This window comes from Hemicordylus capensis, chromosome 2, assembly GCF_027244095.1.
Source record: "Hemicordylus capensis ecotype Gifberg chromosome 2, rHemCap1.1.pri, whole genome shotgun sequence".
Classification (NCBI taxonomy): Eukaryota; Metazoa; Chordata; class Lepidosauria; order Squamata; family Cordylidae; genus Hemicordylus; species Hemicordylus capensis.
In genome coordinates this window covers 251201668-251214724 of record NC_069658.1, presented here as the reverse complement: position 1 = coordinate 251214724, position 13057 = coordinate 251201668, and the positions used below count along the sequence as shown (strand labels likewise).

The 13057-nt window shown below is 48.6% G+C and overlaps 1 protein-coding gene across 1 annotated transcript in view; it reads left to right on the top strand.

Moving 5' to 3' along the window:
• Positions 1–13057, top strand: part of LOC128343128 (tripartite motif-containing protein 10-like) — a 42742-nt gene that overhangs the window by 20597 nt on the left and 9088 nt on the right. The gene's annotated exons all lie outside the window — the stretch shown is intronic.

Sequence of the window (13057 nt, the reverse complement as noted above, 5' to 3'; positions counted from 1 at the left end):
CAACATCGTGTCAGGGGCCTCTGATGTGTGTCACGAACTTGTGATCCTTCCAGTTCCAAACTTGACTGGGGAGCTCCTGCTTCCTTAAGCTTCTCCACTTACATCAGCTCTTCCCAATATTTCATATTCAGAGGAACAAATTTGTGTGTGTATACACTCCCCACTACTCCATATGCAGAGAGGCATGCATAAATGCACACCATTTCTTTGCTTTCCCCTCCCCCATTTCTTCCATGGGTAAAAGTATCTGTTTTTGCTTACTGAAATATTTTTGCATATGATTTTCCTATCACATGCCCTAATCCAGAGGTAGGCAACCTTGGCACTCCAGCTGTTGACCTACAACTCCCATAATCCCCAGTCACTTTGTGACTGGGCATTATGGGAGTTGTACATCAACAGCAGCTGGACTGGCAAGGTTGCCTACCCGTACCCTAATCCTTTTGCTAGAGCAGGATAAAGTAAAGTTGTGCCATTGAGTTGGTGTCGACTCCTGGTGACCACAGAGCCCTGTGGTTTTCTTTGGTAGAATACAGGAGGGGTTTACCATTGCCACCTCCCATGCAGTGTGAGATGATTGATGCCTTTCAGCATCTTCCTATATTAATGCTGCCCGATATAGGTGTTTCCCATAGTCTGGGAAACATACCAGTGGAGACTCGAACCAGCAACCTCTTGGTCCCTAGGCAAGTTACTTCCTTGCTGCGCCATTAGGTGTTTCTAGAGCAGAATAAAGGTAAAGTGTGCTAAGTCAAGTCAATTTCAACTCTTGGTTTCCAGAGCCCTGTGGTTTTCTTTGGTAGAATATAGGAGGGGTTTACCATTGCCTCCTCCTGCACAGTATGAGATGATGCCTTTCAGCATCTTCCTATATCGCTGTGGCCCAGTATAGTACCAGCGGGGATTTGAACTGGCAACCTTCTGCTTGTTAATCAAGCATTTCCCCACTGCACCACTAGGTGGCTCTAGAGCAGGATACCAGTACAAAAATAGCCAGCTCAGCTGGATGTAAATTGTCCCTGCCCAGGAAGTGTTTTCATCACATCAGTGTCCTGATGAGCAACTCAACTACTTACAGCAGGGGATCCCAAACTTAAGTCCACAGATGAGGCTGGAAGATAACGTCCATCCACTGTTCCCTCTAAGAGGGATTTCCAGATGTTGTTGACTACAATTCCCAGCATCCCCAGTGAAAGAGCATTGCAGCTGGGCATGTTGGGAGTTGTAGTGAACAACATCTGGAATTCCTTGTTAGAGGAAACATTGTACACAGTGTATCATTCCCAGCTACACTAGCCAAGGCAAGGTGACTCAAGTTTGAGAAGCCCCGACCTATAGACCAGGGATTCTCACCGTTGGGTCCCCAGATGATATTGAACTTCAACTCCCATAATCCCCAGCCCCAGTGGCCTTTGGTTGGAGCAGGGGCATAACTATAATAGGGCAAGGGGAGACAGTTATCTGGAGGCCCACTGCCTTGGAGCCCCCCCAGAGGCAAGTCACATGACTGACTCCCCCAGCCACACACCCGCCCGGGCTTTCTTCAGTTGTATTCATCCCCCGAAATTGGTGTGAGTGTTAAGACCTGGAGCTACCAGAACAGCATGTCTGGACCCAGCTTGAGAATCCCTGCTATAGACTACCTCTTTCAAACCACTGGACAATGAGAGCGAATCAGGGCTTCCGAGAAGTATGGTGCCTCATCCAGAGAGCTCAAGATCCTTTTTTCTTAGCAACATCAGCCCTTCCCACAGAAATCTGGGTCACGATTCCCGGGGGGAGAGGCTAGTAGGAACTATAACTATACAAGGAGCACAACCCTGCTCTTTAAAATCTTGCCTACCCACCCCCGTACCTGCTCGTGACCTTTCCCCATTCTCCTTCAACGCCAACCAAACCAACAATTGGTAACTTACTGAATCTGAGCGAAGGAAACGGTAAAAAAATTGTCAGCAAAAGATCTCTTGCAGCGCAAAAGGGCCAGGGACCAACACACAAGCACGAGGCAGCCGCCTTTAAAACCCTGCCAAAAACGACCATGAGCTACCACAGCTGCCTACTTCAATACATACCACGAGGAGCAGAAAAAGGAAGGAAAACCAGTGCCTCTCACCAAGGCGTATACATAAGCGTGGAGCAACCCATTTCTGCCTGCCTGCTGCATCCAATTAGTGGAGCCTGAGAGGTGCCACGTGGTCAGGAAAGGAAAAATTGTGAATGGGAAGAATGCAGAGGAGGGCATTCCTATTCCCTGCTACAGCCAATCAATGGATAGTGGAACTAGGGACTTGATGGCGGGGCGAGACACAGTGAAAAGAGAGTTCAGGGCAGGGGCATGGGGGACACGCGAAAAAGACACTAGCGCGGTTAACATAAGAACGTAAGAACAGCCCTGCTGGATCAGGCCCAAGGCCCATCTAGTCCAGCATCCTGTTTCTCACAGTGGCCCACCAGATGCCGCTGGAAGCCACAGACAGGAGTTGAGGGCATGCCCTCCTGCCATTACTCCCCTGCAACTGGTAGTCAGAGGCATCCTGCCTTTGAGACTGGAGGTGGCCCACAGCTCTCCGACTAGTAGCCGTTGATAGACCTCTCCTCCATGAAGTTATCCAAGCCCCTCTTAAAGCCATCCAGGTTGTTGGCTGTCACCACATCCTGTGGCAGAGTTTTCCACAAGTGGATCACGCATTGTGTGAAAAAGTACTTCTGTTTATTGGACTGTACACTTGCTAACACTGAACCGCATTTGCCATATTGTCGCCCACTTCCCCAGTTTGGAGAGATCCTTTTGGAGCTGCTCACAATCTGTTTTGGATTTCACTACCCGGAAGAGTTTGGTATCATCTGCAAATTTGGCCACATCGCTGCTTACCCCTGCTTCTAGATCATTTATGAATAAATTAAAAAGCACCGGACCCAGTACAGATCCCTGGGGGACCCCACTTCTTACTTCCCTCCATTGTGAAAACTCTCCATTTATACCTACCCTCTGTTTCCTGTCTTTCAACCAGTTAGCAGTCCACACATGTACCTGTCCCCTTATCCCATGACTGCTAAGTTTCCTCAGGAGTCTTTGATGAGGAACTTTGTCAAAAGCTTTTTGGAAGTCCAGGTAGACTATGTCAACTGGATCACCTTGATCCACACACTCGTTGACACTCTCAAAGAAGTCCAAAAGGTTGGTGAGGCAAGATTTACCTTTGCAGAAGCCATGCTGGCTCACTCCCAGCAGGGCCTGTTCTTCTAGGTGCTTTACAATTTTATCCTTGAGAATGCTTTCCATCAATTTGCCTGGAACGGACGTTAGGCTAACCGGCCTGTAATTTCCCGGATCGCCCCTGGATCCCTTTTTGAAAATCTGTGTTACATTTGCTACTCTCCAGTCCTCTGGTACACAGCCCGATTTCAGGGATAAGTTAAATATTTTAGCAAGGAGGTCGGCAATTTCACATTTGAGTTCTTTGAGGATTCTTGGATGGATGCCATCCGGCCCTGATGATTTGTTAGCTTTCAGTTTTTCCAGATACTTTAGAACATCATCCCTTGTCACTTCTATCTGACTCAGCTCTCTAGCCTCCATCCCTAAAAAGCCTGGTTCAGGAACAGGTATATGCTCAGTATCCTCTGCCGTGAAGACAGACGCAAAGAACTCATTCAGCTTCTCTGCAACCTCCATATCCTCCTTAATAATCCCTTTCATTCCTCATTGTCTAATGGTCCCAACTGCCTCCCTGGCAGGTTTCCTGCTTCTGATGTACTTAAAGAAGTTTTTGTTATTCCCCTTGATACTTTTGGCTAAATGTTCCTCAAACTCTCTTTTTGCCTCCCTTATTGTCACCTTGCATTTCTTTTGCCAGAGTTTGTGTTCCTTTCTGTTCTCTTCGTATGGACAGGCCTTCCCATTTTGGAAGGAAGTCTTCTTCCCTTTTATGGCTTCCTTGATGGTACCCGTTAGCCATGCTGGCATCCTCCTGGACTTAGTGGTACTTTTCCTCCTTTTGGGTATACAATCTAACTGGGCTTCTAGTATTGTGGTTTTGAGTAAACTCCATGCACTCTGGAGCGAAGTGACTCTCCTGATGTTCCCTTTCAGCTTTCTTTTCACCATACTCCTCATTTTGGAGATGTTTCCTCTTCTGAAATTCAAAATGTCCGTGTTAGACGTCCTTGGTGATTCTCTCCCCGCATGTATGCTGCATTTGATGGCACTGTGGTCACTGTTCCCTAAAGGGTCAATGACACTGACATCGTGCACCAGGTCCTGGGTGTCACTCAGAATTAGATCCAAGGTCGCCTTCCCTCTGGTTGGTTCCATGACCAACTGTTCTAGGGCACAGTCATTTAGCGTATCTAGAAATTTGACCTCTTTGTCCTGACTTGAATGTGAATTTACCCAGTCTATGTGCGGGTAATTGAAGTCACCCATAATTACAGCCCTGCCTCTCATTGACGCCTCCCTGATTTCCTCCTGCAGCTAACAGTCACTGTCAGCATTTTGATCCGGAGGGCGATAGCACATCCCCAGTAGCACGTTCCCTTTCTGGCCTTGTATAGTCACCCACAGGGTTTCTGTGGAGGATTCCAGTCCACCTAGGTTTTCAAGCTTGTTAGATTCTATTCCTTCTTTTACATACAGTGCTACCCCTCCTCCAAGGCGCACCTCCCTGTCCTTTCTATAGAGTTTATACCCAGGGATAACAGTGTCCCACTGGTTCTCACTGTTCCACCATGTTTCCGTTATGCCCACTATAGCTATTTCTGTGTTAGCAACCAAGCACTCCAGCTCACCCATCTTGGCTCGGAGGCTTCTGGCATTGGCATATAAGCACCTATACGCTGAATCTCTCCCCGAAGCATGCTATTCTTTTGACTCTTTGACCTGCTGGCACAGGCTCCCGTCTGCTTTTTATGCGGTTCTGCTCTGTCCCCTTCTGTTTTATCTGAATTCTTTGCAGCCTAACATTTTAAAGGATGGCTTTTGCCAAATGGGATACTGCCCAGCTCCCATCGGCTGTTCCCCAGGTGTCATTTTAAAAGCTGCTCTGCAACCTTTTTTATTTTAAGCGCCAGCAGTCTGGTTCCATCTTGGTTCAAGTGCAGCCTGTCCCTTTTGTACAGGCCTTGCTTGCCCCAAAATGTGTTCCAGTGCCTAACAAATCTAAACCCCTCCTCCCGGCACCAACCTCTCATCCATGCATTGAAACCCCTCAGCTCTGCCTGTCTCACTGTACTTGCGCGTGGAACAGGTAGCATTTCTGAGAATGCTACCTTGGGGGTCCTGGACTTCAAAATGCTACCTGTCAGCCTAAATTTGGCTTCCAGGACCTCCCGGCTGCATTTCCCCACATCGTTGGTGCCGACGTGCACCACGACAGCTGTCTCCTCCCCAGCACTGTCTAGGAGCCTGTCTAGACACTGTGTGATGTCCGCAACCTTCGCACCAGGCAGGCAAGTCACCGTGCAGTCAACACGCGGGTCACAAACCCATCTCTCTATCCCCCTAATGATCGAATCACCCACTACAAGGAGGCCCCCACCACCCAGAGGAGTATCCCCTGTGCGAGAGGATATGGACTCATCATTCACAGAAGGGGTCCCTTCTAAAGGAGCATTTCCCTCTTCCTCAGACCGATGTCCTCCTTGCCCAAGACCTTCATTCTCCCTGACAGCAGAGGAGCTACCAGCCCTGGAGTGGGATGCCTCTATCACATCCCTGAAGGTCTCATCCACATGCCTCTCTGCCTCTCTGAGCTTCTCCAGATCCGCCACCTTGGTCTCAAGGGAACGGATTTGTTCCCTGAGAGCCAAAAGCTCCTTGCACTGAGCACACACCCATGACTTTTGTCCATGGGGCAAATAGTCATACATGTGGCACTCTGTGCAATACACTGGGAGGTGCCCCTTCCCCTGCTGACCTTCTATCTTCATACTGTTTTGGTTGGCTGTTTACAGTATTTAGAGAGTTTATTGTCCGTTTATTAGATAGTTTCTTAGAAGGATAGGTCTCAGCTGTAATGGTCAGCTATTTAACTGTCCAAACAGCCTTTCCCAAGAACATGAGGGATACAAGGGAGGGATATGTACTTACGTTCTCTTCTCCACAAGGCTCCTTGTGATCCTTGAGATCGCAGGGGCTTGTTCCAGGCTCCCCTGCACACTTCCCGACAAACTCCTGCAAAACTCCTATGTCCTGTTTGCTATCCCTGTTCGCTATGCTCTTGGGCCTTTACCTCTTATGTAGAGTAGCTTTCCAACTGACACACAGGATGTGAGTCAAAGGAAAGGAATGTGAGGCCTCTCCCAGCCCTAGCTGACCCCACCCCCTCCAGGCAGCCACTAAGTAAACACTGGAGTTAGGTAACCCTAACAACTCCTAGCCCTGTGATATCTTAACCCTAACAAGTAACCCTAACAAGTAACAGAGAGAGAGAGAGAGAGAGAGAGAGAGAGAGAGACTAAGACCTACCCCTTAATGAGAAACAGCCCCTGCAAATCTCCCCTCTTCCTGTTAGTTTGTTTGAAGGGGAAAAGGCTAGATGTTTAGAAAGAGCCTGAACTATAACTTTTCTCCCTTCCTGACGTAATAGTTTTATATTTGCAAGGAGAGTATGTGTTTTCTTAACATGGAGAAGGATTAAAAATTTGTATCTTTCCACCCCCTAGATGGAACTGTGAAATGCAAACCATCCCACCTGCTCTCTCCCCGATATTTCTGCTGAGGACCCTGCTAGCTGGGCAGAGAGGCACTTGTTCACGTGGGGGCTTTGGTCTCTAAGCAAAGGGAGAGCAAATGCTCTTGTTCAGCCCTACACCTTCCTTTCTTATTTTTTATTTTATTTTATTTATTACATTTCTATACCACCCTATCCATCCAAAGGCTCTGGGTGGTGTTTCTCCCAGTGGCTGTTGCTTGCATCTTCCTTGTGCTTCTTTTTAGATTGTGAGCTCTTTGGGGAGAGGGAATGCTCTTTGTCTTATAATTCTTTTTTTCACTCTTCAAGAATCCCCCGCTCAAAAGCAGTAAAATCACCATCTTCAAATCCCCCACAAACAGTTTTAACAGTTTGTTTTGTTCTGTTTTGATTGCGTTCATTTTTGTGAACTGCCTAGAGCCTTTGGAGTCAGGCAATATATAAATAAAATAAATAAATATGGAATGCCAACACTCCAGGATTGGACTGGAGTTTCCATAAATCAGCATTAGTCTTAAGGTGACTGTTGAAAACAATCCTGGAGGTTTTATGGCTTGATATTGTGGGGGGAAATCTCTAGGAAAAATAGCTTCAGTCAGAGATGGCAACTTCAACTGCATATTCAGACAGGCCCATGATCTTGAGCCTTCTTGAAGTTCCAGTTCAATTTCTCTCTCCCAGATGGACATGGCAGATATTGGTGAATACAAGCTGATCAATGTGCCCATTAGGAAGCTGGTGGATGTACACCAATGGAAGTTTGCCTTTAGAAGTCAACCAATGAAACGTGGTAGAAACTTGTAGATGGAAGCTGGGGATGTGAGTAGATAGGGAGCCGTTGCTCTAGAGATTTTGGAGACTTTTTGGAGCCATTTCTGTCGACTCAGCAGAGCCAGAGCTGATGGGCCTGCAGGCCCCTCTGCCTCCTTCCCTCCCTCCCTCCCTCCTCCTGATGAAGCCTCCGAGGCCACTGAAGTCAAGGTGCCTGCCCCAAATCCCCGACAGCGATGTTTGGCCAGAGTACAGGCTTGTGGGGAGGAACGCGTTAGTCAGACAGACTGGCCAGAAGGAAAAGGTGTTCCAGATCTGATCCAGCTACATCTCCACGACAAGGTGCAGCTGCAGTGATGGGTGGGGCTTTCAGCACACTCACTGCTTATTTAGAGTAGCCTGAAAGCTGGGTCTATGCAACGTCTGTGGTGACCACAGACGTTGTTTTCAGCTGTGATGACCAGCCCTACCATGAGCAACCTTGACCTAGAAATCTAGACCTGTTTATTGTCTAACCACGATTCGTGTTTACCCCTGATCCTGTGGAATTCCCGGTGTTGACTTCTGGCAACGTTTGTGACTACTCTCTGTCTCCGTTCCTGTCTGTCGGTTCTCCCTTCACCTCTGAAAAGAGTGGTTTTTGCAGCTGCTGGGCAGTCAGCCAGGGCAGGTCATTACAGATACATCAGTACACTCAGTGGCACACCTAAGCATTTTTGGAACCCAGTCCTAAAGGGCTTTGGAGCACCCCCACATTAGAGAAAGCTGGCAAAAAAGCCTCACTTTTTTAAAAAACCTGCATTTTACATGGTGTGTGCCTGCCGCTCTCCTGTCCCCAGGGGCCTCCAGCTGTCTGGGGAGCAGTCCCTTGCCATGCCCCCCCATCACCAAACCAATCTGAAGCCTGCTGGAGAAGAGGATACCATCTTCCCCAGGGTGTGAGACTGGGGTGCCTGCCTGGCTACCTCTTCTCTTCTGCCCTCCCTGGTTGCCATCTGCCTCCCCCCAGGACTGCTTGCGGAGAGGCTTTGCAGGACTGGGGCTGCAAGGGTGACTGGGCAGTTTTTCCTGGTTCCACCTGCTGAGCTGGCTGCTCAGCCTATATAGGAAGACTGCCAGTGGCGGCGGGGTCGCCACCCAAGGGGGTTGCCCCTTTGGGGGAGCCACTTCGGGGGAGAAGCGAGGGCTGGACACTTTGTCCAACCATTTGTATAGAGGGAGGCATTCAATAGTGGGGCTTCTGTTTAGTCTGTTTTGAGTTGTGCTGAGGTTGGGTTGAAGTTGCAATGTGTGTGGGTTTGTCTGGAGATGGGGAGGCAGAGAGTGCCTTCGTTGAAGGTGGGGCAGCTATTCCGGTGGTGGTGGGGAATAGAAGAAGAAAGAAATGCTGGCAGGTCAGCAGGCTGTTCCAGGGGAAGGGTAGTAAGAAATCTAATAGCTGTCCCCCTTTCTGGCTGTCCTGCCAGCTCTCTGACCTCGGGGAGCACTGCCAACATCCCACATAACCTTACCTTGCTCCTCTGCAATGCCAGGTCGGTCCAAAATAAATCAGAACTCATCCATGATTTGATCATGGATGAAGGGGCCGACCTGATGTGTATTACTGAGACTTGGTTGGGGGAGGCTAGTGGTCCAGTTTGTTCCCAGCTTCTCCTGCCAGGATATTCTGTAGAGGAGCAGATGAGGGGACGTGGGCAGGGAGCTGGAGTGGCTGTGCTCTATAAGGATAACATCTCCCTTACCAGGGTCCCTGTTAGGGTATTGGACCATATTGAATGTGTGTACTTGAGTTTGGGGACCAGGGATAGATTGGGACTTCTGTTGGTGTACCGATCGCCCCGCTGCCCAACGGAATCCCTTACTGAGCTCACGGACTTGGTCGTGGAACTTGCGTTGGAATCTCCCAGACTTTTGGTGCTGAGGGACTTCAATGTTCATTTTGGGACCAATTTGTCCAGGGCCGCTCAGGAGTTCATAGCGGCCATGACAACCATGGGCCTATCCCAAATGGTCTCTGGATCGACGCATATTGCAGGTCACACGCTTGATTTGGTCTTTTATTCTGATCAGGGTGGTGTTCCATGGGTGGGGATGCCTACAATCTCCCTGTTGTCATGGACGGACCACCATCTGGTTAAGGTTGGACTTACAACCGCTTTCCACTTTCGCAGGGTCGAGGGGCCTATTAGAATGGTCCGCCCAAAAACGTTACTGGATCTGGTAGGATTCCAAGAAGCCTTGGAGGGATTTAATGTTGGCTCTGCTAGTGATCCTGTTGATGCCCTGGTTGAGAACTGGAACAACTTGCTCACCAGGGCAGTAGACACGATTGCTCCTAAGCGTCCCCTCTGACCTGCTTCAAAATTGGCCCCTTGGTATACGGAAGATCTACGGGGGCTGAAGCGGCAAGATAGGCGACTGGAGCGCAAGTGGAGAAAAACTCAACTCGAATCCAACAGATTACGACATGGAGCACATTTAAAGATCTATGCTCAGGCGATACGTGCGGCAAAGAAGCGGTTCTTTTCTGCCCGTATTGCCTCTGAGAGTTCACATCCGGCGGAGTTGTTCAGGGTTGTGAGGGGACTAGTATCTGCTCCCTCTTCCTTGAACCAGAATTTGGAAGCATCAGTTACCCGCTGTGGTGTGTTTAATGAATTTTTTGCAGACAAAATCTCTTGGATTTGGGCCGACCTAGATGGGGACTCCACAATTAATTTGATGTCTGAACTGGAGGTGTCCGACAACTCCTCTTATATGATTCAACTGGATCAATTTCAGTTTGTGACTCCTGATGATGTGGACAAGCTGCTTGGAGCGGTGAGGCCTACCACTTGTCCTCTTGACCCTTGTCCAACATGGTTTGTTCTATCTAGCAGGAAGGCTGTTGTAGGCAGCCTGGTAGAAATCATAAATGCTTCTCTGAGGGAGGGCAGGATGCCTCCTTGTCTTAAGGAGGCAATTATTAGACCTCTTCTAAAGAAGCCTGCATTAGCTTCCTTAGAGTTGAGCAATTATAGGCCAGTTTCCAATCTCCCATGGCTGGGCAAGGTAATTGAGAGGATGGTGGCCTCTCAGCTCCAGGTGGTCTTGAAGGAAACTGATTATCTAGACCCATTTCAGACTGGTTTTCAGGCGGGCTATGGGGTGGAGACTGCCTTGGTCGGCCTGATGGATGATCTCCAATTGGCAATGGACAGAGGAAGTGTGACTCTGTTGGTCCTCTTGGATCTCTCGGCAGCTTTCGATACTATCGACCATAGTATCCTTCTGGAACATCTGAGGGTGTTGGGGGTGGGAAGCACTGTTTTACAGTGGTTCAGCTCCTACCTCTCGGACAGATTCCAGATGGTGTCGATTGGAGATTGTTGCTCTTCAAAATCTGAGCTTAAGTATGGTGTCCCTCAAGGCTCCATGCTCTCTCCAATGCTTTTTAACATCTACATGAAACCGCTGGGAGAGATCATCAGGGGATTTGGAGCTGGGTGTTACCAGTATGCTGATGACACCCAGATCTACTTCTCCATGTCAACAGGAGTTGGCATATCCTCCCTAAATGCCTGCCTGGAAGCAGTAATGGGCTGGATGAGGGAGAATAAACTGAAGCTGAATCCAGAAAAGACGGAGGTACTTATTGTGCGGGGTCGGGACTCTAGAGACGATTTTGATCTGCCTGTTCTAGATGGGGTCACACTTCCCCTATAGGAACAGGTTCGCAGTCTGGGAGTACTTCTGGATCAATGTCTCTCCTTGGTTTCTCAGGTTGAGGCGGTGGCCAAGGGTGCTTTCTATCAGCTCCGGCTGATACGCCAGCTGCGCCCATTTCTCGAGATCAGTGACCTCAAAACAGTGGTACATTTGTTGGTAACCTCCAGACTGGACTTCTGTAATGTGCTCTATGTGGGGCTGCCTTTGTATGTAGTCCAGAAACTTCAGTTGGTTCAAAATGCGGCAGCCAGGTTGGTCTCTGAGTCATCTCGGAGAGACCACATTACTTCTTTGTTGATGGAGTTACACTGGCTGCCAATAGGTTTCCAGGCAAAATACAAAGTGCTAGTTATAAAGCCCTAAATGGCTTAGGCCCTGGGTATTTAAGAGAGCGTTTTCTTCGCTATGAGCCCCACCAGCCATTGAGGTCACTTGAGGAGGTCCGCCTCCAGTTGCCACCAACTCGTTTGGTGGCTACACAGAGATGGGCCTTCTCGGCTGCTGCCCTGAGATTGTGGAATGTGCTCCCTGCTGAGATATGATCCTCCCCATCTCTGGCAATTTTCAGAAAACACCTGAAAACACATCTCTTCAACCAGGCTTTCTCAGCTTTTTAAAACTTGTTTTTAAATTGTTCTGATATTTAATTGTTGTTTTATGATGTTTTTAATTGTTAATCATTGTTTTTATGCTTTATAATTTTTGTTTTACTTATTAACTGATTTTAATGGTGTTTTAATGTAAACCGCCCTGAGCCTTTTGGAAGGGCGGTATAAAAGTTTTAGTAATAAATAAATAATAAATAAATAAATCTCTCTCCTGTTGACGCTGCCATGTGTGCGGCTGGGGGGTGGGGGATAAGAGCCGAGTGGGCCTCCTCCATGGCTGCGGTGGGCAATCCACTGGTCCTGCCAGGCTGATGTGTACAGATGTCTGTACACATCATGTCTGAACAGGGCTGGTGTGAATTACTGTAGCTGTGTTTATTTAGCATATTTGTATATGATAAAACTCACGACTCTGGGTTTACAGTAAAACAACACAGATTTTTTTAAAAAGTAAAAACGTTAAAATAATTTAAACAATGGTAGATTCTATAAGTCTAATTAAAAGCCTGGGTGAATAACAATAGCCCTTTAAAAAGCTGTCAGAGATGGGGAAGCAATGGAGAAATCCCATCCCTGAGTAGCTGCAGGATGATCTAGTGGCAGCTGCAGAAGGACCTCTCCAGATGATCTTAATAGGCAGCAGGGCTTGTAATGGAGAAGGCATTCTTTTAAATACCCTGAGCCTAAGTGATTTAGGGCTTTATAGGTTATACCCAGCACTTCTTATTTTGCCTGGAAACATTGGTAGCCAGCATAGTTCTTTAAATATAGGTGTAATGTGGTCTCTGCAAGATTACCTGAAGACCAACCTGGCTGCTGTGTTTTGCACCAGTTGCAGTTTCCAGACTACATACCAACAACAACAACAACTAATAATAATATTTATATACTGCTTTTCAGCAAAAGTTTCCAAAGCAGTTCACATAGAGAAATAATAAATAAAAAACTAGCTGACCCCACATAGAGCATCTGTGCGCTCTTTGGGGCCGGTGGTTCCCCCTTCCCGCGCACCTTCTGCCCCAGTCTCCCGGTGTGGCTCCACCACCTGCCCAGCCGGGCTCCTCTCGGCCGCCCTCTTCCTGGTGGCCCTTCCTGGCGGCGGGGCCGCCTCCTCCTCCCCACGGCCAGGCCACTACCGCCTCCATTACTGTGGCTGGGCCCGCCACCACCACCTCCCCATTGCACCGGGTGCCACTGCCACCGCCACCGCCTCCATTACCGTGGCCGGGCCCCACCGCCGCCTCCCCACCATGGCTGGGCTGAGCCATCATCCTCCAA